Raw genomic sequence first — 26033 nt, forward strand, 5'->3', positions numbered from 1 at the left:
ATAAAAATAGAACTTATGCCATTTCATCTAAATGTTATATAAAATATAATATTTCATAGTCAGCTGTTGATGCTTATGAAGATAGCTATTACACTAAAATAAGAGCTTATAGCATGCTCTTTTTAATGTTATAGGATTAAGTGCACAGGCTAAATAGTTCTGATGATAGATGGTTAGATAGATAGATAGATAGATAGATAGATAGATAGATAGATAGATAAATAGATAGACAGACAGACAGACAGATAGATAGATCATACTGTAAATAACACTTAAGGAATTTTGTTTCAGCATATTCACCTATCTGAATCCTTTCTATTATAAGAAAAATGAGATGCAGACATTAAATTTCCATAAAAAACATACAGACTTAAAATGAAGAACTAAAGTTTTCTACTCCAGAGTTCAGTCCTTTTCTCTTCCGGTTAAGTTGAAAATTCCCTGGGGATTTATCTTTCTTATATAGTGATTGATACAAGTTTGACATTTGTTATTTGGAAAGCCCACGAAGAACAGTGAATGCAATTATACAGTTGCTTTTCTTTCTCCACATTTTTCTGCCTTGAGAAACGTGTTCCTTGATTATGAAATGCTCCAACAAATGGTAGACACAGGTGATTTTCTGTTACATAGGATGGAAGCTGACTTCAAAACTGATGGACGTATTTCTGTTGTGTGTCATTCTTGTTAAATTTGCCACCTATATAAGAACATTTTATTTATTTGTTTATAACATTTTTGAGACAGTGTCTCACTATGTAGTTCAGGCAAGCCTTGAACTCACTATGTGGTGGAAGCTGGCCTCAAACTCATGGAGACTCTCTTACCTCAGCCTTCCCAGTACTAGGGTTACTATCAAAAATTTTTAAACATCAGCAGCCATTGATGAAAATACTGCTTAAAGATTCTAAATGAGTAGTTTCATATATTGCTTACCCTTTGTGAAAGATATATATGTTCATATTTTTAAAAATACAAATCCTCAATTCTGTGAAATATTACTCTATTGCATGTTTCCGTGATTTATTAGTTTGGATTTAAGGACTAATTGAAAATGGACTAAAAGTACACCATGTTACCTTTAAACTTCAATTATACGTTACACAGTGCTTCTTAATGGCAATTCTTCCAATAAATCAAATCAAATAAAAAATTTTAAAAAGAAAGAAGAAATAAGTAAGGAAATAAAAATAAAATTCAGATGGATCTATATTAATTTAAAGGATTTATTATCTCCTTTTCTTCTAATAAGTTTTTTTTTTTTACAAGAACTCATAAGTTTTGCTAGAAATGCATGTGTTCTACTTAAGTCCTTTTGTAATCCCAAAAGTAGCCCGTGTGCATGAGTAATACACATTGCAAAATGAAACACTCAATTACGGGACTGTGTGCTGTATGTGCTTGTTTCTGCGTTGGTGAGGCCATCCTTATTTAACACCTCATAAAAAGAAAATCCAACTTCTAGAGAACACCTAATTTATTGTGCACCAAGGATATGCACTTAAAAGGTCTCCTACTGTATGTCAAGTAGGTCTACTGCTTGTAGGCGATCGTAGAATGGCTTGAGGTTTCAGACTGCTTCCACCCTGCAAACAAAGATGCAAATCGCAAAGAGATTGCCGGTTCGTAACAAATGCCCTGAAGAAAATTTTAACAAATCATAACTGCCAGTGAGACAGATGATGAAGGCTGCATCACGCAAAGCACAAAGCTCCTGGTGCTGTTACGAGTCTGCTCCTGTCTCTCTGTCTCTCTTTGCGTCTTACTCTCACTTTGGTTGCAGGCACATCACCATCCTTAGTGATACAAGCCTTTCACAAAGGTAATTCTTAGGCCTCACAAACCAAACCTGTTTGGCACCCTGAGAGCATATTCCACAAATGCCATCAGTCTCCTTCGGATCATGATTTACAACCTCTCTTCTAGGCCCGCTCGAACCATTTGTGAGAGCTGCGCCGCAGCGTCACACTGGGATTTTCCTCTGCTTTGCCCCCTACACACATAGCAACGCAGCCAGGAGTGCTACTGCCGGCGTGGAAGCACGTGCTTGACAAGGAAATCAGGTACCAGCTGCAGGTATTACACTGGAAAAGGGCTCTCCCAAACATTTACTCGTTAATGATCTGATACTAGAAAAACACAAAGGTGGATGGATATCTCCATGTGAGTCCAGCAGACAATTTGCTCTGTTCCTATGGTAATCATAGTGGCGTACAGAACAACCAAGTAATGATGACCCCTGGGCATAAAATTTGAAGTTTTTTGTTTTTTTTTTTTTAAAGGAAAAAAAAATCAAAGCCAGAGAAAGAATTTGTACGGGTGTATAGTTCTCTTAACAAACTCGATATCTCGAGAATCACTAACAGTTGTCTCACAGATGCCATTGTTCTGGATGCTTTCCTTGAGACTCAAGAAAGAAGTCTACGTACTCCAGCTGAATTGATTTAGCATGTGCCTAAACCCACTCTCACTCTGAGATCACTAAAACAGATGTACATACATTATTAATTGTTGACTAACGCAATCATCATCAAGGATGGAAAAACTATACCCCCATCAGGAAAACATACAAACATTGTGATTACTAGAAGACATAGACAGATTTCTGAGATGTATATATTGAGTGAAATTGTCACTACTGTCATGTCTAGTAATATTTATGAAGGAAGTTTTGTCTGGCAACATGTTTTCTATAACCAAGTGATTCAAATCAGAGGAATTTGTGAGGTTGAGTATTTGGTGGGGGAATCAGATTGTTATTTTCCCTTTCGGATCCCAACAAATTATGTGCATATATACAGAGTGGGAGGGAGAAAATGTAATAATGACACATAACTTCAGTCTTAACTATAAATCTCAGAACTTTTTATAGTTATATTATAGGAAGTGATGGTTCACAAATCCAATCACTCAGGAAATCTGGCGAAGGGCAATCAGATCATAGGAGAACATCTATATTAGGAAAATCAAATTCATGTTCATTACACAGGCAAAGGGGTTCACATTTTCATTTTCTTGCTGCTTGGGTTTTTATGTGCTCTGGGCTATGGGCTGGGATGTTTTTAGTTTTAAGTATCAAGTTCCTCAGTCAGAACTAACTAGATGTTTAGAAATTATACTTTCTCCTTTACTATGGGCAGGATTATACATTGGAAAATTTGGGAAGGCAATATTGATGTAGTTTTATATTGCCTTAAAAATGTCATTATGCTTTGGCAGAGTAATGTCGCTTCTAAAGTGATCCCAAGGACAGCATTTGAAATTCATATAAATACTTTTATGAAGGGAAGTATTATTAAATACCTAAAGATTAGATATACATACTCAGTAATAAGGACAGTTCAATTAGGGCATACATGTATGTTGTAATAATAGGAACCCACTAAATTATTTTATATAATATATTCAATTATACTTCAAATAATGGGAAATGTATATCATAATGCTAAATTATTCATATTTTTCATACACTATGATTATAAAGGAAAAACCTGTAGATAAAATATCCTTAGATAAAATATGGTAAGAAAATATTAAAATCTTAGTTTCTCTTATAAACAATTCATTTACTTTTATTTTTCTATATGATTTATTTCTATAGCTACTCTATAAATATTCTTTTGCTAGATAGAATGTTGTTAGTTAAAAAACAGAAACATATTGTATTTTTCCAGTTATTCCATTTTGCTGGGCGCAGAATGAAATTAAATTCCCTAGTCCCTATGTCTCAATCCCCATGCATGACAAGAACCATATAGTTAATCCTCTGCTTCCATTTAGATTACAAAAACCTTGAGAATACACTACTCTTAACTTCCCAAAAGCTATATATCTATAAAATCTCACCTTTATTAAGAACACCAAAGTTTTAAGATTACAAGACAACCAGGCAACTGAAATTTGAAGAGTTCCTCTGAAGAGCTGGAACACATGCTCCCTTTGACCTTTGGAAGAAAATGGGGGGAAAAAGCGACCCCAAAATACAGGGGTAAAAAAAGGCTAAAATATTAGCAAATCCTTAAAGGCTGATGTTATGGTTTGTGTTTAGTTGTCTCCCCAAAACCTCATGCAGTCACTAGGGCAGGCTTCTAGAGCTTGTGATTAATTCATGAACCAATGCTGGGATTATGGGTGTGAATGCTGCACTCTCCCTGGGGAAGAGAATCTGAATGCAATGTAAGAGAGAGAGGCTGGCTAGCTGCTGCAGCCACTGCTCTTCCTTTTGCTTTTTGCTGTTTGCCACCATCATGCACTTCTGCCCTCTGCCATGTTCTACTCTGCCTTGGAGCCAGCTGAATATGGACTGACAGCTCCACTAACTGTGAGCTGAATTAAGTTTTCCTTCCTTAATTTTGGGTGTTGGGTATTTTGTCCTGGCAATGAGAGAAAAGTAGCCGAGACACCTGATGAAGACAAGTGTAAAAATTTAGGATCCCTGAAAGTCTCAGACATAGGAAAAGTCTGTCTCCTTCTTGAATTCTTTTCCATGGGGTTCCATCCAGTAATTAGGACAAACTGTGGACCAAGGTGGAGAGGAGAGAAAGCTTGAGGCACTTCGGCACAAGACCTGCTCACCTCCCTAGACCCTTCCTCACATGGAGCGATGCTTTTTGCTTCTGAAAAAGAAGCATATCCTCTCAGGATAAAGACCCTTCTTTACCACAATTATTGCATGAAGTGACATCACCCATGGTCTACTGTTGTGCACAAGCTAGAAAGCTTCTGCTAGTGACCTCTTGGATTGTGCTGTGCTATGAAGAGAGTGGGAGAAGCCGTTGTCCACAGGGAAGGAGCAGGAAGCCCCTTGGGAACAGGATTTGTACCAATATAAAGTGTTTGTCTGCTATTCCTGAGTGAAGTCCTAAAAACTACCCAACACCCCAGACAGCTCACAGATGTGAGGCACAGTTTGGTTTTTACACATTGAGTTTTATGATAATGAGATTTATGTATAAACTGCACTGAGAAAAATGATACCCAGCAAGCTGGTAAGACACTATCTCTGCTTGTACTTCTGGAAGAAATTGATGATATTGTTTAAAAGCTTCTTCTCCAACATTCAGGTATTGCCAGTGGCATAGAATGAAGTGGGCCTTTGGGATGACTGCACTATAAGTCCTCCTACTTCATGAATATGGTGGAATCTCATAAAAGGACTTAACCAAGGGATCCCATCCTTTTTACTCTTTTACCTTCTGCCTGGTAAGAACAGAAAACTTAGCTCTCTGGAGGATGCTTCAGGACAGCACCTGGGAGGCAGAGAGTAGCCCTCACCAAGAACCATTAGGTACCTGGATCTTGAATTTTCTTCTATCTTGAGTAGAGAAAAATAAATTTCTGCTCATTATAATTTACCAAGTTGTAAATATTCTGACACAAGTGCCCAAAACAGACTAAGAGAGGAAATAGTGATTATAGACTAAAGCAAATAAATTACTCTCAGTAGTGCAAGGATCCCGTAGGGCTTGTAAATTCTGTCAGTTTCAGCACTGAATGTACACCACTCATACAGTATGTTATGCAGTCTACTCATACAGTGATCCACATGTATATATAATCAATTGCTCAATTAATCAACAAATACAGTGACAGATGATTTTGTAGTTTTTCTGAGTGATGATCAGTAAGTTGTTTGTTCTAATTTCCAATTCAAAACAAAATCAAAAGGAAGTTTTGCTTTTGAATTTATCACTGGTGCTTTGAAAAAGCAGGTTGAATAGTTACAGAGTGGGATAAGAAAAGGGAAATTAGGGCCAAGAGAACAACAGCACCGATGAACACTAAGTTTCAGGCTTGCTGAAGACCTGCAGGTAGTCTGTCTAGGACCTATGGACCCTATGCACCAGGGAAAAGCTCTCCTGGCATAAGACAGAAAATGGTGGTGACCCAGGTCAGGTGTGAGTCACTGTGAGACATGACGATGGGTGCAATTGGGGTGTTAGGAGGTTTCAAAGAAAGGTGTAAGGTGATCACACTTCTAGTTCAGAAAGATCAGTGTAACATCAATAGGGCCGACAGGGACGGGGCAAGCAGAGAGGGCAGGAGCAGTGGGAAGTGCCTGTCAGTGAAGATCACTTGAAAAACAAGTAAAAACAATGTCCAAATATTATCATGTAAAAAAGCAGTTGAATGCAAGCATGACATAAAGCATACCAGATGAAAGTGTCAGTCATACTCTTTAAATATGGATACATCAGCTTGTAAATATTTTAAGCTAGACTTTTTCTAATAAATCATGTTCTTTATCAAAACGTTTTTCAAGTTTCAAGGAAGCATCTCTACAAACATAGTATTTGTGGCTCATTTTATGCTTCCATAATACTACAATTATGAGTGTATTCACAGCATCAGAACACTTAATTTTCCTGTAGAAATTAAACCAATTTTTCTTGTGAAATTGAGTAATAATTCTAGTTATTATTAATATTACAACAAGCAAATGGCTAGTCAGTTTTCACGTTTGATAGTTCACCCTGGGTCGCATTTTGATAAATACCGTATTTTAAGTTAATAAAGTGCCATAAACATTTTCAGCATATGTGAGTAGTTCCCATACTTATTATGTTGCAGCATAACTCCACAACATATATATTATCAGCTACCATTGTAATTATGATGATGTTTCATCAATAGATACCAACTGCATGTCTCAAATGTGATACAAACCTAAAGATGTAAATGATGAGATTGTTTAATGCCTATCAAAGGCAACATTGTTCCAGCAATTGACGCTGAACATGTTAGAGCTTCCAAAATTCCCAAAAAAGCCTTTTCTGTCTCCTGTAGGTGAGCTACTAAGTTATTAAATAAATCACTTGTGCTCTGGAAGACCACGAAATAGTTATATCTTCAATAATTTCGCCTGACTTTTTTTTTTCTTCCAACCACTGATGCCATGTATTTTGCTTAAGAACTCAGTTCATTTTTTTCCTTTTGGATCACACCCTCTTCTCCATTAATACTGAAATTAGTTGCCTATCTTTTCCTCTGTCATTTTCACACATACTAAAAATTCACTCTTCTTTACTTGTTGAGAGAACAGACATGGTAGCTACAGCGACACATAGGGGTGCTCTCAGGGGCCCAGGTCCTATAGGAAGATTGTGTCCACAGAGTGGCTAGGAATATGCCAGGAGGCAGCAATCCCCTTGTCACACAGGCCAATGAGGAGGTAAATGTTTTATTATGATAAACACTTCTGATCATAAGCTCTTCTGATCAGGAGCCAAGATAGGTATTTCCTAAAAATCTACTCTAGGCTTAGAACTTTTCCTTTCTTTGGAAAATTTTGGTTTGGAGACTACAAAGGCAAAATTCCTACTTCCATAATGGTTATATAGACGGACAAGTAAAAACCAAAAAGTATAAAAAGTGTAGCTGATATTTATAGAGAAGCTTAAAGGAAATAAGTTTATGAATTCATTAAGAACTAAGAGGTTAGGGCTTCTAAACAACATGAGGAATAGATTAAAAGAGGTGGTACGTTTTATACAATGGAGTATTACTCAGCTATAAAGAAAGGCTGCAACTAGAGGCCACACCCATAAGCGACCTAAATCAGACCCATATTTGTCAACATCATATTGTCTTTCTAGTTTTTTGAATGTGAAGAAAGTAAATAAAACCCAAACAGTACACTAGATGCTGCGAAAGAGAAAGAAGCTGTTGAAAGGGAAAGAACAACTGGGATAAGGGAAAGAGAAAGGAAGAAAGAAGGCAGGAAAAAACATATGTGTGTACACAGGATAGCTTAGATAATTATACTGCTGATTTCTCCTGTTCTATTGAAAGGAACAGTTAATTCTTATTTTTTTTTTCTTTTTTAATTCTTTTGACCAACTTTGCATGCTTCTTCTGGTAATCTGAACAACTGATTTGAAGACAACTATATACAATAGAACAACTATTGTTGAATTCTTATCATACTGTTTAGTGAAATTATGTATTGTGTATAAGGATTTTTTACTATTTTTAGACTCTTTAAAAATAATATGGAATAAATTGTTCAAAGAAAATTATACCAATGTCATTTTTTCCTCAAGTTGAACCCAGTATTACTACATTTTATAATATGGAAGACACTAGAACAGATACTATATTGAAATATTTGGAAGGATTGGTACATGTGGAAAAGTAATTTCAACCCAGTATTTGACTTTTATTAATAATATACTTGTGGAAATCTTGAAGAGTAAGTGGCATACTTTCACCTCATAACTAGCTGAGGAAATACCAAACAGGTACAGATAATAAATTAATGTGATTACCCAAAGTTTCCGGTGATTTACTGTGAGTATTATATGGTTTTCTGGGTCACCATTTTTCATTAATGAAGTTGGTGCATATTCTGAGAGCTTTTGCACTAAATTGGTAAGATATCAGAGGCATATTATATGCCAGATCCAGAACCAAATTATAGCATGCTCTCTCTCTCATATATATATATATATATATATATTTTTTTTTTTTTTTTTTTTTTTGTATTTTAGGGAAGGGTCTACAGGGTGTTCATGGTCTCACTACTAGATTGGACTCGTAGTGATCTGCCTGTTTACAGCCTCCTAAGAGCTGGCATTATAGGTGCGCGCCACCACGCCCAGTCTCAATTGTCATCTCAGCACATCCTGGGGGTGTGGCCAGCACAGCAGGCCCAGGAATCAAGCCCCTGGTCCTTACACCTGCTTGCAGGTGCTTTAATCCACTGAGCTATTTGGCCATCCCATATTTTACAAGGTGCAAATTTCAGCTATATTAAAATAACATAAAATTATGTAATAGATTGGACCTCATACAGGTGTCAAATTATTACATGACTGTTAATTCTCTGTCATCATTCTTTCATTATGATCAAGAACTCATGGGCCATGAACCAGTGGCTCTTAGTAGGTTATTAGTTGGATGCCTTTGTAGAGTACCAAGTCCTGCTTGTTTTCTCCTGCTGCATCTTGTAAGAGGAAATAAAATACAACAGTACCCTAAATCCAATTTTGTGATTACAGAATGAAAGAAATATAGCAACTCTGCAAACTTATTTAACAGTTTAATTTATAACAGTATTAATACAAATCTACATGAGTCAATTGGAATTAATAACTAAAAATTATAGGATGATGATGTTTTACTTTTTTTTCAGTAATTTCCACACTAGTATTATATTTGGTCTTACGTGTTTTTAACACGAAACAATGACCCCGAGTAGGAAGGAACACAGAGCCACTGCAGAACTGAACAGAATTGAAGAATTTTGTAACACAAGATCCATGGGTAGTTTGACGGGTAAACAAAAGCCAGATTAGGGTTGGAAAGTCTGAGATAGCCTTGCGCTTGGACACCTTACAAATGCTGACTCTTGGATGCTCTTTCCTGAGACAATCATTTTCTCTGCTAGGTAGGGGTGAAGGCCATGAAGAGGTATGCACTCCAGGCAGGAAGGAAGAATGCATTCAGGCCCACTTTCTAAGAGGCACTGAAATAATAATACATGTGGAATTGCCTTAACAATGCTCATTCTTTGGTCCCAGTAATTCCTCTTATGGTAACCTTTCATGGAAATAAGCAGCAATAAAATAATTAATATTCAAAAGTGCTTACTGTGGTTTTATTTATAATTATAATAGAATATAGGAAATAGTCTAAATGATGAACAGTACAGGAATCAGTAAATTCAACATAATACTCTTCAACTAAAATGTAATGTTTATAAAAAGCAGACTGCAGACCAGAAATTTTATATATAAATACATGCATATGTATTTCATACTCATTTTTAAAAATTAGACCTTAATTACTTAAAATATTTGTATTTATCCCTTGGATAGAAGACTGTAATTTATTTTTGTTTCAAATTTACTGCAATAACAATGCATTGTTTATATAATCAAGAAAACTGTAACACTTTAAAATTCCAAGTGGATGATGCTCTTTAATCTTAGACAATAATTCTTTGTTTAAAAAATATAAATTATCTTTTCCTATTTTGAATGGTAGTAAGTAGAAGAAATGCAAGCAAAATAATCTGATAAACTTGTCTTTGACCATGTCATGTGTTAGTAAACTTTTGCAGAATCAAACAAAACAATAAGTGCTCTCTAGTAGCTGCTATGGTTCTGTTGAGTAAGAGACAACCACTCTGCTTTTATTGCTTGCTGATTTCTGCTAACTGATGTGTTGTCTGCTGTGTACAGTGGGGCTATTCAAGCAGTGCCGACCAGCTCCAACTCTTCGTTAATTTGTGCTTAATCAAGTTGGTTTAGCTAAATAAGTAATTTTGCTGCCTTTATTTCTAACACGTAAGATTTCTTCTAGTGGACTGCGTTGTACAATATTGCTATTATTTAGTGTCATTTACATAATTAAAAAATGTCCTCAGCCAATTTTTTCTTTTCTTTAATCTTTTGAACATATGTTTTTCACTAGACTGAACTTGATTCTTCAATGGCACTAGCTCCTCTCCAGTTTTCCACAGATTTTATTTTATTTTTTATTTTTAGGGAAGGGCCTATAGGGTGTTCAGGGTCTCATTACTAGATCGGACTCCTAGTGATCCACCTGTTTACAGCCTCCCAAGAGCTGGGATCACAGGAGCACGCCACCTTGCCCAGTCTCAATTGCCATCTCAGTGTGCCCTGGGGGCGGGGCCAAGACGGCAGGCCTGGGGATCGAATCCCTGGGCACTGCTCCTGCTTGCAGGCTCTTTAATCCACTGAGCTATTTGGCCAGCACTTTCCATAGATTTATTTATGAGTATATGAACATACTCTCAAAACCAGTGTTTAATAATTATCCATTTTTCCCTTTAATGTTGGTCATAAGATTGTGCTTCATCATTTTGTAAATTTGAAAAGACTCAACTGATGAACAATTTAAGGTATATTCTATCTGGTTTTGTTTTTAATTAATAAAGTTGCCTTCTTTTAATTTTGTCTATTCCAAACTACATGGTAACTTTATCCACACTGCTTCTTTATCATCAATAAATTCTTGCTTGTGTTACTTTACACAGAAAGGAAAAGTTCTGTTGGATTTGTCAAACATTTACCTCATGTTTAGGTGTTTTCTATTTCATACACTTATCCTTCCTAACGTTTGATGTCTGGTGACTTTGTCACAATTCATGACATAAATACAACTTTCCCCAATGCTCATGGATTCAAGAATTGTAAGCCTGCTTCTTTATAAATGATTTTCAAGTTTTCCAATATCTACTCATTAGGGCAAGGATAGGGGTATTTTTTTTACATTCTTCACTATCTCTTAAATGTTTACATTTATCTTTTTCATTTTTATTATCTTGATGTGTAATGAAAAGAAGAAATCTGATGTCAAGTGTGTTTAAGCATTGTTAATTTTATTCTTCTGGTATTATCAGGGTGTCTTTGTTACTGTTCTTCATTCTACTTGTGATAATCTTTTAGTTTTAATTAACTTCTTTAGCTTTAATGACCTCATTCATCTTATTTTTTGGCTCTTTTCACAGTGAAGATTGACTGAGAAATTCTTAATTTTGCTTTCTTAATTTCCAAGCTATAACCTATTCACTATTAGTTATTAAAAGTGAGCTCTCTAGCTTTAAAAATTTGGCTTTAATGAACAATAACCAAACTGAAATCAGGCCATGATATATATGCCAGAAGTTTTGTGTGAAAATGTTTTTATTGTCTATGTTAATGAGACACAGGATAAAGGTGAAGTAAAAAGTTGAGCTTGCTTACCTTTTCAGAAAATTCTTTTTTTTTTTTTTCTTGAAGAAATTTTTTTCTTGAAGACATTTTTTCCTGAACATCTCTTTCCTTGCAAGTAAAAATGGGTACCTTAAACATATTTTCAGAAAGTTTATCAATTTCTTGGGAAGGTCATATGTGACAACTCCAATTTTGCATGGTAAATATGCTTACCATGCAACTGATAAGAGTGACATGTTCCTTGAAGAAGCGTTCCAATCTAGGAAATGACTTTTCTTGAGGAATCTCCTGCTTCTGGGCATCGCTCAAGAAGAGAACTTTTGATCCTGATTACTTTCAAGACTGTTAGCATTAAGTAAGGACTTAGAGGACAGACACAACACTTTTCTATGGCGCATAAACAGGGCTCATATTCTTGCTGCCTGTTCTGAGCGACGAGGATTCCGTAGACTAAATTTTCTCCTTGCAATAAATTCTTGTATGCGTACAGGTAACCATTAACCTCTCTTTCCAGTTCCTTAGGAGAACTGGGATCAAGAGCCAGCACAAAAGGACTATTAACCTCATTACTGCTACTGCTGTAATAAAAGAACTTTTACCTTTGACCCAGGAGTCACGTGTCTGTGGGCAAGACCCATGAAAGTATGGCAGGTTAGTTTTGTAACTTGCAAACAAGGTGAAATAGCAAACCCTTTGCCATTCTTGGTAAGAATAATAGACCATTATTGGCTTTCAAGTCTACTCCTTTGCTATATGAAAATTTCCCAGATCCCTCAAATCATCTCCTACTTCCTGCTCACTTCCATGATTAACCCAGATTTGATTTTCACCTATGGTTAAAGAGTTAAATATAGAGATTAAAAACAGTTGCAATCAATTGTTGCCATATATGAGCAAGACTATTAGGTAAATTCTAAATTGGGAGCTACAAAAATAAGTGATTTATGAATTGGCAGGGTAGCACGTGCCTGTAATCCCAGCGCTTTGGGAGGTTGGAAACAGGACAATCGCTACGAGTGCAATCCACGTAGTGAGACCCTGTAGACCTTGTACTAAATAAAAAAAATAAAATAAAAAGTAAAAAAGTGATTTCACAGGAAGCCGAAATCTCCGCTGTGTGACTGTGGCAAATGGAAGCATACACACGGCCCACACTCACACACGCACTGGACATGGGACACTATACTTCCTTCGACAAAGATATAGAGCTAATTACAAGGTCAAGGAACTAATGTCCGCAGCGTGACAACAGTGCTGAAGAACAAGCGGTCAGAATTGGCATTATGCCTGCTTTATGTGAGGCAGGGCAGGGTCACCCATGCGAACAAAGCGCATGTTAGGAAGCTCAGGATGGCTTTGTACGAGGACACAACCCTACACCAGGGCTGAGGATGTGGTAGCTTCACGAAGGGTTGTTGGTGATTTCAACATTTACTCTGTATCCCAGCTGTGTATCTTAGAGCAAGCTGAAAAACAAAAAGAAACAAAGATCTCTCTCATAAATTCAAGCAGCATCCTTGCATTTTTTCACTTGTATACACTGTTAACCTAGGAATGACTACAATATATTATCAATGTATGTCATGTACTATTGTCAGACTTGTTGTACAAATGAAACAAACAAGTTTTTTATTTTTCTTTATTTTTTGTGCAAGGTCTCACTACACGGCTCAGACTCGTAGTGATCCTCCTCCCCAGCGCTGGACTACAGGCAGGCACCACCACACCCTGTCTGCCAGCTCAGGGTGTCAGGGGGCAAGGCTGGCACGGAATGTGGTGCCTGGGACTGAATCTCTGCCCCTGTGCTTGCCTAAGCAGGCACTTAGTCCACTGAGCTATTTAGCCAGTCCTACGAATAAGTTTTAAAACTCTCATTCACATTGTAAGTAACAGAGCTCAAATACCTGACAGCTCTAAAGACCTGACATACAATCATCACACCTACTATCATTAGTGTCTTTATTTTCTAAGCAGTACTAAAGAGCTATTGTGTCCAAGCAGAGACTTTTTTTTAAATGAACTTTCTATCTCCCTTTTTTCTTACTGGCAAGTTGCCCTTCCACTAACATTGCAAAGCAATCTTCTTTCTTGTAATCAATATGATGATGGCAGAAATCAAGCACTGGAGAATAATTTCAGTATTAAGCTTGTTTTTTGCCCTCCTTTTGAATTTATCTGCTCAAAAGAAAAAACTTGGCTGTTTCTAATATTTAGCATGTTTAACATTTTTTTCTTGTACCACTAATGTATTATAACTAAACAAAATGGTTTGTTTACTTTTAAAAGGACAAAGTTAGGGCTGGAGAGATAGCTTGGTAGTCTAAGCGCCTGCCTGGCAGGCCCAAGAACCTGTGTTCGATCCCCAGTACTTCATGCTACACTGGGCCTGTGTTGGGCCAGTTACTGAAACCAGATGTGGTGGCACATGCCTGTAACCCCCACACTGGGGAATCTGAGACAGGTGGGTCACTACAGTCTGAGCTGTGTAGGAGACTTGGCACCAATTAATTAATTAATTAAGACAAAGTTATTCTTATCTAGGTTAAATCATAATATTCATTTCTAGAATCTAATAGCTTTAATAAATATCAATTCAAATATTCTTATTTTATGGTATATTTTGCAAATGCATTTCTATGCTTTGCATTCTCTGACTTTTTTATAATAAAACCAAATTGTCTCAATTAGTTCTTTTGATTTCCTATTCTCATGTCTGGAAAAACAAGTCCTTTTTTGAATTCTGTGCTTCCCAGAATTCAGCAAAAGCTCATTCAATTTCTTGGTCTCTTGAATAAAGGATTAATAATAACTTGAAATTAAATAGGCTAGAATGATCCACATTTTGAAGTTAGGGCATGTGCCACATGTGCAGCTGGAGTACTCTAAGTCAACTGAGTTTTTTGTCATTCTTTCTATTTACATTCTCTTGCTTCTGTGAAACACATTGAACATGGCTTTTGAGAGCATTTGCCCAAAAGTAGTTCTTCCTGAAACTAGAGAAATCCATATACTAATGAAGAACCAACCAAGTGCAGAAAGACACAAGAATGAGACTCTACCTTGGGGGCCTCTGGGGCACACTCTTTGGTGTCTACCAGTGGTCAGTCTTGACTGCTTTCCTTTGTGAAAGAATCAGCTTTTGTTTTTGTGCTACGTTTTGTCTATACCTAAAGAAAAACTGCATGCGAAAATTACTGACATATTATAACTAGTGAAGCTACATTCACCTAAAAACGCACATAAAGAGATTTTGCAGCAAGGACCTCCTACTTTCAATCTCTGGTGGCTGATTCTTTTTCCAAATAATACACTGTTATATCTGTAATTAATGATTGGATCATTGTTGATAACCAATTTTGAGAAATTTCTGAAATGAAATACAATGGAAACATTTTAAACCAAACAATGAATGCCAAAATTTTTATCTTTCTTTTTGTCATAGCATTTGAGTTAGTGGTAAAATAGGCCATGACTTTTATTTTCATTTGCATTATCTTATCTTTATTAAGTGTCTCGGCATCACTTGCAATGATTATTTTCAGTGCTACTTCATCAATATCTGAGGATTGACTCATTCTATGCAGATTTGTATGATGCAAATAAATATAATGGGTATACTTAAAAGTTTTATACTTTAATTAAAAATATTAAGTTCTAATAATAGCAGTATAACTATTGAGTCATCACATTCAAGATATTTGCTGCTAGAATAAATTATGTTGTCTTCAGATCTCAAAAAATTCCCTTGCTTTCTGAAAAGGGTATATGATAAGTAATGTTCCAAAGATTTTCAAGTGCAAATAATGCTAAAATTTGATTTACATTTATTAATTTTATGAGGCAGTATACTCTCTAATCATGCACAACATTGAAAATATGCAATATTGTCATGAAGTTAAGAAATCTTCTAGTTATGAGAGCCACAGACTGAAGGAGCAGATTCTAGCAATAATTGAGTTTCTGGGCTTCTTTTAATTTCACTACTGGATGATACCTGAGAGCAGTAGACTTTATTTCAGAATCCCATTAGGTAGCATTATGAGATCCTATTTCATGGGATTTTGAAATCTAATTGTCAGTCAATGTGTTACAGTAAGTCTAGCTTTGGTTTGATTCTCATGGCTCTACGCGGTGGGAAAAAAACAAAAGTAGCATGTTCCATCATCCTGTCAAGGAGGCTTCTTAACAAATTACATTTTGCCCCCAAAGAAAACAGAGACTTTTTGTTGTTGCATTAGCAATTCTTGTAGTATCCTCCTTTCTATGTTATTAAGGGGAAAAAAACCGGAAAGCCCACCGCCTACCAAAGATATCTTGACAACTGAGGTCCTTACGATTCATGAAGAAACTGAAGAATTTAACAACTCTGTAGAGCTAAGCTATGCTTGGTCAGGATTTGGGGATTTGGGGATAAGGTCATGAACTTGAGCTTGGTCTAAGAAAACACAGATACCCAACATAGATGTCATTTGACCTGCAAGAACATTTGACTTAAAGTTTGAAAATTGATTAATTCCTTTTCTTTTAGATATTTTGAGATGGGAGGTATCCTCTTTGTGTATTTTTCAAAAAATAAGACTTTAGAACTATTTTCTACTTCTGACACATTGCTGGATTTTTTAAAATATTTCTTCTAAAGCACACTTTTTCCCGCACAGTCCAGTTAATGTTGGATTGCTATTATATCTTATTATTTCTACAACTCCAGCAAATAATCCACAGTTAAGGAAAGATTAAGTTACATATTAAACTAACTGGATATCTTTGTAAACACTGAGTAGATATATTTAAAATGTAACTGATTTGCATCAAAATAATTTTTTAAAGAAATAACTTATTTTAGGCTGTTATAATGCATAGCTTCCTCACTGAGTTATTACTTTTATGATTCCTTCTCTGCTGCCAATTTTAAGTAGAAAGTCCTTCAAAGATTGCAGAAAAAAGAGCTGTTGCTTAAAGAGCAACACAAGTAATTGTAAGTACTGTATGTAACATTTGCTGGGGTATGGATGAGAAGGAAGTGAAGCATTTCTCTTCTTTCAAAATCTTAAACTTTTGGTCATTTGCTTTTGTGTATTTTCAGAAAGAAATACTTTTTAAATGGCCACAAACTCATATGTCAGAACACACTGACATGGCCCATGCGTGGTCCAGGAGTGAACACAGCGTGTCTCTTTCCTCCTGCTTCCTATTTCCTCCTGGGGATACCAGCAGAAGCACAGGACATGGACCTTGCCTCACAGCTAGCCTCTGCTGCAGCCCCTTCTTATAGCATTTCCCACTAACCTACAGCCACGAAACAGATCAGAATAGTGAATTTTTCTTAATGATGGTAGAACTGAAAGGAAAAAGAAGATAACCATGAACGTTCATGGAGATGAGAAATCTGAAGTCAAAAGAGCATCAAAGAAACTCCTGAAAAAAGCTTAAAAATTTCTTTAGTTACTGGAAGTTAAAAGATTTAGTGAAAAAAATCTTAGTATCAACAATATTATGTTGAGCGATGACTAGTGTCAAGCACTGAGTTTGCTTTTATACATGATTGAATTAGTTAGTAATTCACAATAATCTAATGACATGAAAATGAGCAGATTTTAAAAAATAGTACCATGTGGGAAGTCTTCAAGGTGACCTTGCTAGTTAGTAAATAGCTAAAGTGTTTTTTAAAACTCAGATCTTCATAATTCCAAAATCCATGCTCACTATACTTCGTAGTTCATTAAAACTTATAATTTTAAGCTCGTAACAACATAAAAGGTAGAAATTCTAGGGAAAGTTAGTAAGAAATTTAGATTTTATGGTAATAATTTTCTCATTTAACACATATCCATTTTCAACACTTTTCAATGAGCTGTTTGATTCCTAAGTCATTGATAAATGCTTAGGCAAAAGCACTTTATTTTGTACACTGTGCTGAGCTTACTCTAATTTAGGCTGATGCTTTGAAATATAAATAAAGTATAAATTGTTTGAAATAGGCCATGAGTTCCTGCTATACAAACAAAGATTTAGAACATCAGCCTATCACATTATAAGAAAAACAGACATCAACATCAGATCCGGCACCATCCTCTCAAAGCAGAAAGCAAAATGGCTTAGTGACCACTTTTCTTCAGTTATTAGGTTAAATATATAATTTCATGATAAGGAAACACATTTCTATTCATACTTGATGTCTTGTGTCTAGGAATTTAGGTTTATTATGAGGGTAGACATTTAATTTTTCTAAGGGACAATTTGTGCCATGAAGCACAAATTATTGTTACTTACCAATAAGTTGACCGAATACTTTATTGTTCAAGCTAGGATATTTTAAGAATGAACAGGGCTCTTAATAGTGTTCTCAGGGCCAGCCAAATAGCTCAGCGGATTAAAGCACCTGCGTAGGAAGATGCAGGGTCCAAGGGTTCCATGCTGTGCTGGCCCTGACCCCATATGGCACCAGATATGGAGACTGAGCATAGTGGTGCGCGCCTGTAATCCCAGCGCTTGGGAGGCTGACAACATGAGAATCGCTACAAGTCTGATCTACATAGTGAGACCCTAAACAGCCTATAGACCCTGTACCAAATACACAAAAAAATAATGTTCTGAAGCAAAAGTCACACCAACTTCAGTTCATGAAGTGCCTAATTTGTCTTTAGGATTATTTCGTGTATATGAAAGCACACAAAGAATTTAGAAGATGATTTCAAATCTTGATGATATTGTTAGTGGAATAAAATTTGCTGGCACTATTTTTTAGATAGCACATCTAAAAAACAATCTAAGAGGGGAAATGATTTACTGCTAAGCATAAATTACTTTCTATAAGCCCTATGACAATTTCAATGAAGGCAAGTTCCTGTGGAAATACTTCCTGTCAGAAAAAAATTAATTTTATTGAGCACTGGACTCTGGATAAATACACAAAGGAAAGCAAAATGCTATATAACTTTGTTTACTACTTTCAATCTTTTTTTCTTCACACAATAATAATCCCACTAGACCACAAAAGGAAAACGAATAGATAAAAATTTCAATGGTCATAGTAGAAGGTTGGGTTGTTATTTGTTCTTTAAAATACCTTATTAAATTAGAAATATTAATATTTTCCCACATATTGTCATGACAAAGCAGACCAAAAGCATCAAGATACAATAAAAGAGATAAAACAGTCGAATATATAGAAAAAAACATTATTTGTGAGAAATTTAAAAATTAGTAATGGCAAAGGAGCCAAGGTAATAAAAATAGTGTAAAGAAAATAAAAAAGAGGGAAAAATAACAGCTGAGGAAGATCCTGGTAGTAAACGTAGATGTGAAGTCTGCTCGAAGAGGCAAGAGTCAGCTCAGATGTTTGTGAACATGGCCACAAGTTTCAGGCGCCTGTCCCTGCCAATTTGCCTTCCAAGCCAGAAACTGGACAATAAACCCCAGGTTTTTCTTTCCCTCACACCCCTACAACAGCTAGTTTAGTTATCTGTTAGGAAAGACCCAAAGCAAACACCTCTGGGGCCCAGATTTTAGTCCCCTGGACCAACTCCATGTATTCTTTCCCCCAAAATAGCACATTCCTTTGAGAAAGTCATTTTGTTTTGTGTGAAAGATACCCTAGAGTTGTGAAGAGAATGACAGAACAGAATTCTACTGAATGGGTGATTTTTGCCCTCACCTACATGACAAAGTATATTTGCCTTTTGGGAGAAAACATCCTGTTTTTAATTCTTTTACAAAACAGTAAATAAGTTTTGGGCAAAAATCCTAAGTTTTCATTGATAATAAAATATTAATTGGGAGTTGCTAAACATCTCAATCTGTGGCACTACTTGTGTAGAGATTGTTTGGTATTTTGTTGTCCAGAGCTATTTGGCTGGATACTTGAATATTGCTGTCCTTAATAAATCTTGTTTTGTTTTACTCCTTCTCTGTCATACATTCTTTGACTTCATCTATATTCAGTGAATACTGAGGATCAGGACATGACTTGGTGCTGATTAAAATGCTGAACAGGGATTGTTCATGAGAACCTTGTATTTTGGAAAATGATTCAGACACAAAAAGTAAAATAAGCAGCCACGTATCCAGTAGGGACACACACTCTAGATTTTCAATGAGCAGTGTCTCTGCCCACCACGTAGGGTAGATTTCTCTGACGAGGGGATTTTGAATGTGAGTTGTGAAACTCAAAAATATCATCCTCAGGGGCCGGCTAGATAGGTCAGCAGATTAAAGCACCTGCTTAGGCAGATGCAGAGGCTGGGGGTTTGATTCCCCAGCCTGCCATGCAGGCCCCACCCCCACGGTGTGCTGAGATGGGGACTGGGACTGGGAGTGGTGGTGAGCGCCTGTAATCCCAGTGCTTGGGAGGCTGAGAACAGGAAGGATCACTACAAGCCTGATCTGTGTAGTGAGACCTTGTAGACCCTATACTAGGTACATTAAAAAAAAAGTCATCTTCTTGTAGTAAAAGTGACAGTGTCCCAGTAACAAGAATGAGCTAGGTGTGTTTCGGGACTGTAAAGACAGACAGTGCAGCGGTGCAGAGCCCTCAAGAGAAGGTGGTAGGAGATGACATTGCCGGGCAGGCTTAAGCCAGATGGCAAGGGGCTTCCTTTGTGTGGTAGGGAACTTCTGTTTTATTCTATATGCATGGGGAATGTGCACGATCGTTCTCAGCAGGGGGTGCCTGACCCACCTCCCATGATTGCTGCGCTGTTCCTCTTGCCGCAGTGTGAGAATACATCAGACAGGCAGAAGGCAGGAATTAAATTCAACTGCACTCCAGGGCTGTTTGAGGAGCTCAGGAAAAGCATTCTTCGGAGGAGACAAGCGCTGACCTGTAGAGAATGGAAAGGTTTATGTGTCTTAGATGACAGAGTTGATACATAAAAACAAAGAACTTAACATATTAGTTTTTGACAACTGGTAGATTATTTTCATGGTTAGTGTCACTGGTGGGAACAGAGGACGTAATGTGAAAAGCAATGTAATATACAGGCATCATCCTTGGCCAGGTGATACCTAACATATCTATGTAGTCACCAGGTAGGTTCTGACAAGAGAGCAATCAGAACTCATATCATAGCTCTAAGAATTTATGGATTTATTAATTGATTAGAAACCAAGACTGGGCATAGTGGTTTGTGCCTGTAATCCCTGTTCTTGGAAGGCTGTAAACAGGGAGATTACTGTGAGTCTGATCTAACAGTGAGACCCTGAACACCCTATAGACCCTTCTCTAAAAAAAAAAAAAAAAAAAAACTGTAATGTTTTTCAGCCCTTGTTTTCATCATGATTTTCTAAATAATTCCTAGTAGAAGGCATTATTTATTGTGATACTTTACAGAGTTAAAGCAGATGTTCATGTCATTCCCATAACAATCTTATTTCTTTATGCATCAGTAAGGTCATTCATCCCTTTACTTCCAAATACTTATAATGAAGGACCATTTTGTATCTGTAAATACAAAATAGAATAGATGTACAGCTACTGTCTCTTAATTCAATGAGAAGAACGATTTGTACTAATAGTGTTTCAACAGAATATCATGTCTGCACTTTGTAATATGAGTAACCACTATGAAGACAACCATATGCAATGTCTTAATTATTGAAACTCACCTACTGATTAATTTTGAAACTGTCTCATTGATCTTCATGTCTCAATAAAATTAATAAAAAATACTTACCTGAAGTGCTCACGTGAGTGATTCCCAAAGAAACCTGGCTCTTTTCTTATTTTGTAAATACCCTACACTCTGTCTATTTCACCACATTGTTTTGTTCTGCCCTGATCTGTAAAGGTTTCCAGGTGCCTGAAATCTTCAGTTGTTGCTGATGAAACACAATGGAATCTAACTCTAAGGATAAGGTATGGTTTCTCTATTTTTAATGCATAAATATTCTCCATTTTCTAAAACAGAAAAAAAACTACTACTGACCTCTTAGGACTCATGAAATTTTGATGTTTAAGTGAATTTTAAATACATGTAGATTTATATTTTTAACATTGTTATTGTCAAAAACAACTTTTTTTGTCCATTGTATCAATAAAAATGAAATAAAACATACACACTATTGCCAAGAGCTTTACCAGAGATTAAACACATTATGTGTTCATACTGACCTTGATTTAACATTATTTTGGTCAGTTTACCTTCACAAAAGAGAATTTAATTCAAGATTATTAGGTACTATTACAGATCTAAAAGCCACCTGGAAGACAAGGTTTGGAGAATGATCAGGAATTAAGAAGATTTAAACAGCAGGAATCCCAACAATCATTGAGTTAATTGCACCTCCTTCCCAGGTGCTGCTGCTGCTCCTGAGCTGTATGGCATACTGGAAAAAGTAGCTACTGTCCCATTTTACTTAAGTCTACCCAGAGCACTTAGTACTCTCCCCAGCTTGAGCTTCTCCAGGGCAGGTAATGGACACACCTGGCTCTTCTGATCACCTTTGCAAGCATAGATAAAGAGCAAAAAAACAAACAAACAAAAAAAAAAAAACAAAAAAAGACAAGCAATTTGCTAATAACAAAACAGTCATGTGAGAGGACAGAAATAGATGATTAAAAAGTAGTACAGTCTTTTGGAGTTAAAAATATTTTCCCCAATTACTTTTATAACTATGTAATATATGCTTTAGTTAAGGCTTGCATTCTTAAGTTGAGAGACATGTGTTTGAGAGACACGGGGTTGAATTTGAGTTCTGGCGCTTGCACTAAACAAGACTGCAGTTTGTCAAGGTTTTAAAGAAACAATGCCATTGAATTACTCATATATTGCTTAGGCTCTAGGGCCGCCCAAATAGCTCAGCAGATTTTTTTAAAAATTAATTTTATTGAGGAACAAATAGCAATGACACAGTTTCAAAACAAGTTAGTAGGACAGTTACAATAATTTATACATTGCATATTGTTGTCCTCATAGTGGTTATTCATAGTACAAGATGCAGACATGATATTCTGTCCAAAAACTATTAGTACAAATCTTTCTTCTCATTGAGTTAAGGGAAAGTAGCTGTATATCTATCCTAATTATTTTGTATATGCAGATACAAAATGGTGTTTCATTTATATCCTTTTTTGTTTAGTTTTGTTAAAGATGGGTATTCCATTGCCACTTAAATACTGCAGGTGTGTGTGCTAAATTCACATAGGTCAGTGGATTAAAGTCCCTGTTGAGGTTCAATCCCCTGGTGTGCTGTGCTGGCCCAGCCTCTGGGGTGCACTGAGAAGGTAACTGAGACTAGGTGTGGTGGTGTGCACCTGTAATCCCAGCTCTAGGGAGGCTGTGAACAGATGGATCACTATGAGTCCAATCTAGTAGGGAAAACTTGAACACCCTGTAGACCCTTCCCTAAAATATAAAAAAATGCCTAAGCTGTATTTGCTAAACTTGCAGAATGGTTAGCAGTACTACTCTAATATAACTATGACACAATCTGTATGCATAATACATAAAAAGAAAGTACAAGGTCATAATTTATTTTAGATCATTTAAGAGATTGTTTCCATGGTTAAAAACTGAGCTCATTAACTAGTTTGAGACCAATATCCTTTTGATATATGAATGATAGAGGACCTCCAAATGACATAGGGTAAATATTTCAATTCTCCACTGACTAGATGTCCAATAATGATGTATATGTTGTCTAAATTCAAAGAATGAATTGTGAAGAAATAAGGAGATTAAGAGTAAGACACATTTATTGAGGAAAAGACAATCCCTGCCTATGAGAGATAGGAGGAGAATGGAAAATGGCTTGTTGAGGACCCCACTTACAAGAGAAGCTTCACAAAGCAAAATCATGAGTGGGTATGAAATCACCTGGTTGACATAAGGTGTGAAAAACTATTATCAATCAAAAAGATTAAGATTGTGCATATAGTCAGTAGGTAATGTTGAGGCAAAGGGGAAGCAAATCATGTAGCAAGTGCAGATGGAAAGAACAGGGGACCTGTCCTGGAAAGGATAGGTCAAGGAGTTCTTAGCCCTCTATCCAGGTGATGCAAATCTATGCTTGTATAGAAGATCAATAAGTAATGTTTATTCCTTGGGGGGGCAGGCTACGTAGGGGTAGTCCCTTCATCTTTGTCTCGAGACTTGGCTTTTCATGAGTAATCCTTCACCCATAGTTCTAATAGTTTGTTGTTGTTTTGTTTGTTTGTTTGTTTGTTTGTTTTCTGGTATCAGGGATCAAACTCAGGACCTTGTGCTTGACAGGCAGGCAGGCACTTAAGCCCTGTACTGTTTCCCCAGTTCTTATCTTCTGCACTGGCTTCTTCAGGGCACCATTCTGTCTGTCTGCCAATAATATTTCTACCGAACTTGACCATCTATAATACTTTCAATATACATTAGTTTCAGTATATGAAATTAACATTTTCATAAATGTGTTTGAGAGGTTTTAAAAAGGAACCAAATATCTGAAATAGAATTTGAAACATCAACTCAAAGTACAATAGTTCACTTCACTGTAGTCATTCTTCCAATTATTTTATTTTTAATTTTTATTGCATCTTTATTTTATTACTGTAAGTATTAAAAATACTGTTCTCCCCTGCTGAGCGATGCACAGAAAGAGGCATACCCTCATTAATTGGCAAAAGTTTCTGATGCTGTCAGCCTACAAATGTTAAATTGAATTCTCCTCAAAGCCCTTTTGGATATTAAAATATCTTTAACCTCATCATGGCCCGTGGTGCAGCCCATTCTTTGAAGCTATTAATCTCCTTATATAACCTCTCTAGCCAAGTCACTCATTTTAAAAGGGCTTCCTTTTTGCCATCATTATAAAGACCAAAGAAAAAGCAGATAGCTCTTTGTAAACCTCAAAAGCAAAGGAAGTGATCTTTTCTTTATACTCTTTATTGTGTCCTTTTAAAAATCTTATCATGCATTAGCAGTAATATTCATGACATTGGAGTACACTTACAATAGTCATCTCTCGTGGTTATCAAAAAGCTTCACTTTAGCATTTAATCATTTAAAAGCCATTCATTGCCTTGGATAGTCCCAGAGCAATGAACATTATCCATAAGCTTTTCTTTCTTTCTTTTTTTAACATAGAGAAGGAAGATGGCATGAGGATGGAGCAGAGCTCTAGCTAGTAGGGACTTACCTGACTTTTGAAAAGGCATTTTGATTTCCATAATAGCTCCTGGAAGGAGCCTCTTTAGTGGCCATTTAATTTCCAAAGTTTAGGAAAACCTTAAAAGCATCCTCTTGCCATCTGCATTCAAAAGTTCTTTCAGGAAATGACTAGGTACCTTGAGGTGGCCTTAAGAAAAGCAGCCAGCCAAAGGCTGAGTTCTGACCTTGCTGCTGAGATCCAGAAAGATCTGTCAGATCCAGGCTCCTCTCATGTGTCGTGACACCTGCTGCTCTGCCTAATAGGAATGGGCTGCTTCGAACCATATTCATTGAATTTAGTTTAAGAGATTTGAATTTCTAAAAAGTAATGGAACCCTGACCCTCCTTCCACCTCACTTATCTCAGAGAACATTATGTCTGAGTGCCTTGAGGACCAATCTACTATTACGTCATCACAGTTATTATATTGTTAGCTTGACACAAACAGAGACTAAATTGGAGTTTCTGTAAGCATCAAACCTGTTGCTTAGGCCAAAGTTTGAAGTACTAACAGAAAAAGCAAATCATGTCTTTCTAAGCAATTCGAAAATCTAAAGATTTGTGTTTATCATATGTCCTTCACACAACAGTTTAAATTTCATTAAGCCTTTTTTTTTTGAGTTCTGTGTTCCCTTTCAGGTATGATGACTCTTTATTTACTTTCATACTTCCCTTTTGCTCCTATGAAATCTATTGTGTGACTCCTTCCCAAATTCTCACCTTCAAAAGCAATATAGAAATTTCTTTGTGCCCTTCAATTATCTTCAGCTTTCACTTTTGTGTCTGCACTCTGACATCCTTTTACTACTGTAAGACTCTGATATTAAATTTATTTATATATTTTGTTTTATACTAACTTGTGTCAGTATCTTCTAAGAAGAACACTGATAAATGGAAAACAAAACCTGCATAGCAGTTAAAGCAGTAAAAATCAGATTATATTCAGGATTTCTTATAATAAAGGAAAAATGTTCTCAGTAAAGAATTGGATTAAATTTCAATGATAAATAAGAGGGAGAATTATAGCCCAGAAGGTTTAAGGTAATAGAGGATAGAAAATTACTAAAAGGGAAAAAGGGAAACTTTTCCTGAAGGCAGATCAAGGTGGTCAGATATTGAAGGTGAGGAATAAGGAATTTGGGTTGAAAGCAAGGGGGCTCATATATAATCATGGAAAATTTTCTCTACACTGATATAGCAAGATGATTATCTCTCTCTCTCTCTCTCTCTCTCT

The sequence above is a fragment of the Octodon degus genome, unplaced genomic scaffold (genome assembly GCF_000260255.1).
Source record: "Octodon degus isolate 3935 unplaced genomic scaffold, OctDeg1.0 scaffold00109, whole genome shotgun sequence".
Lineage (NCBI taxonomy): Eukaryota > Metazoa > Chordata > Mammalia > Rodentia > Octodontidae > Octodon > Octodon degus.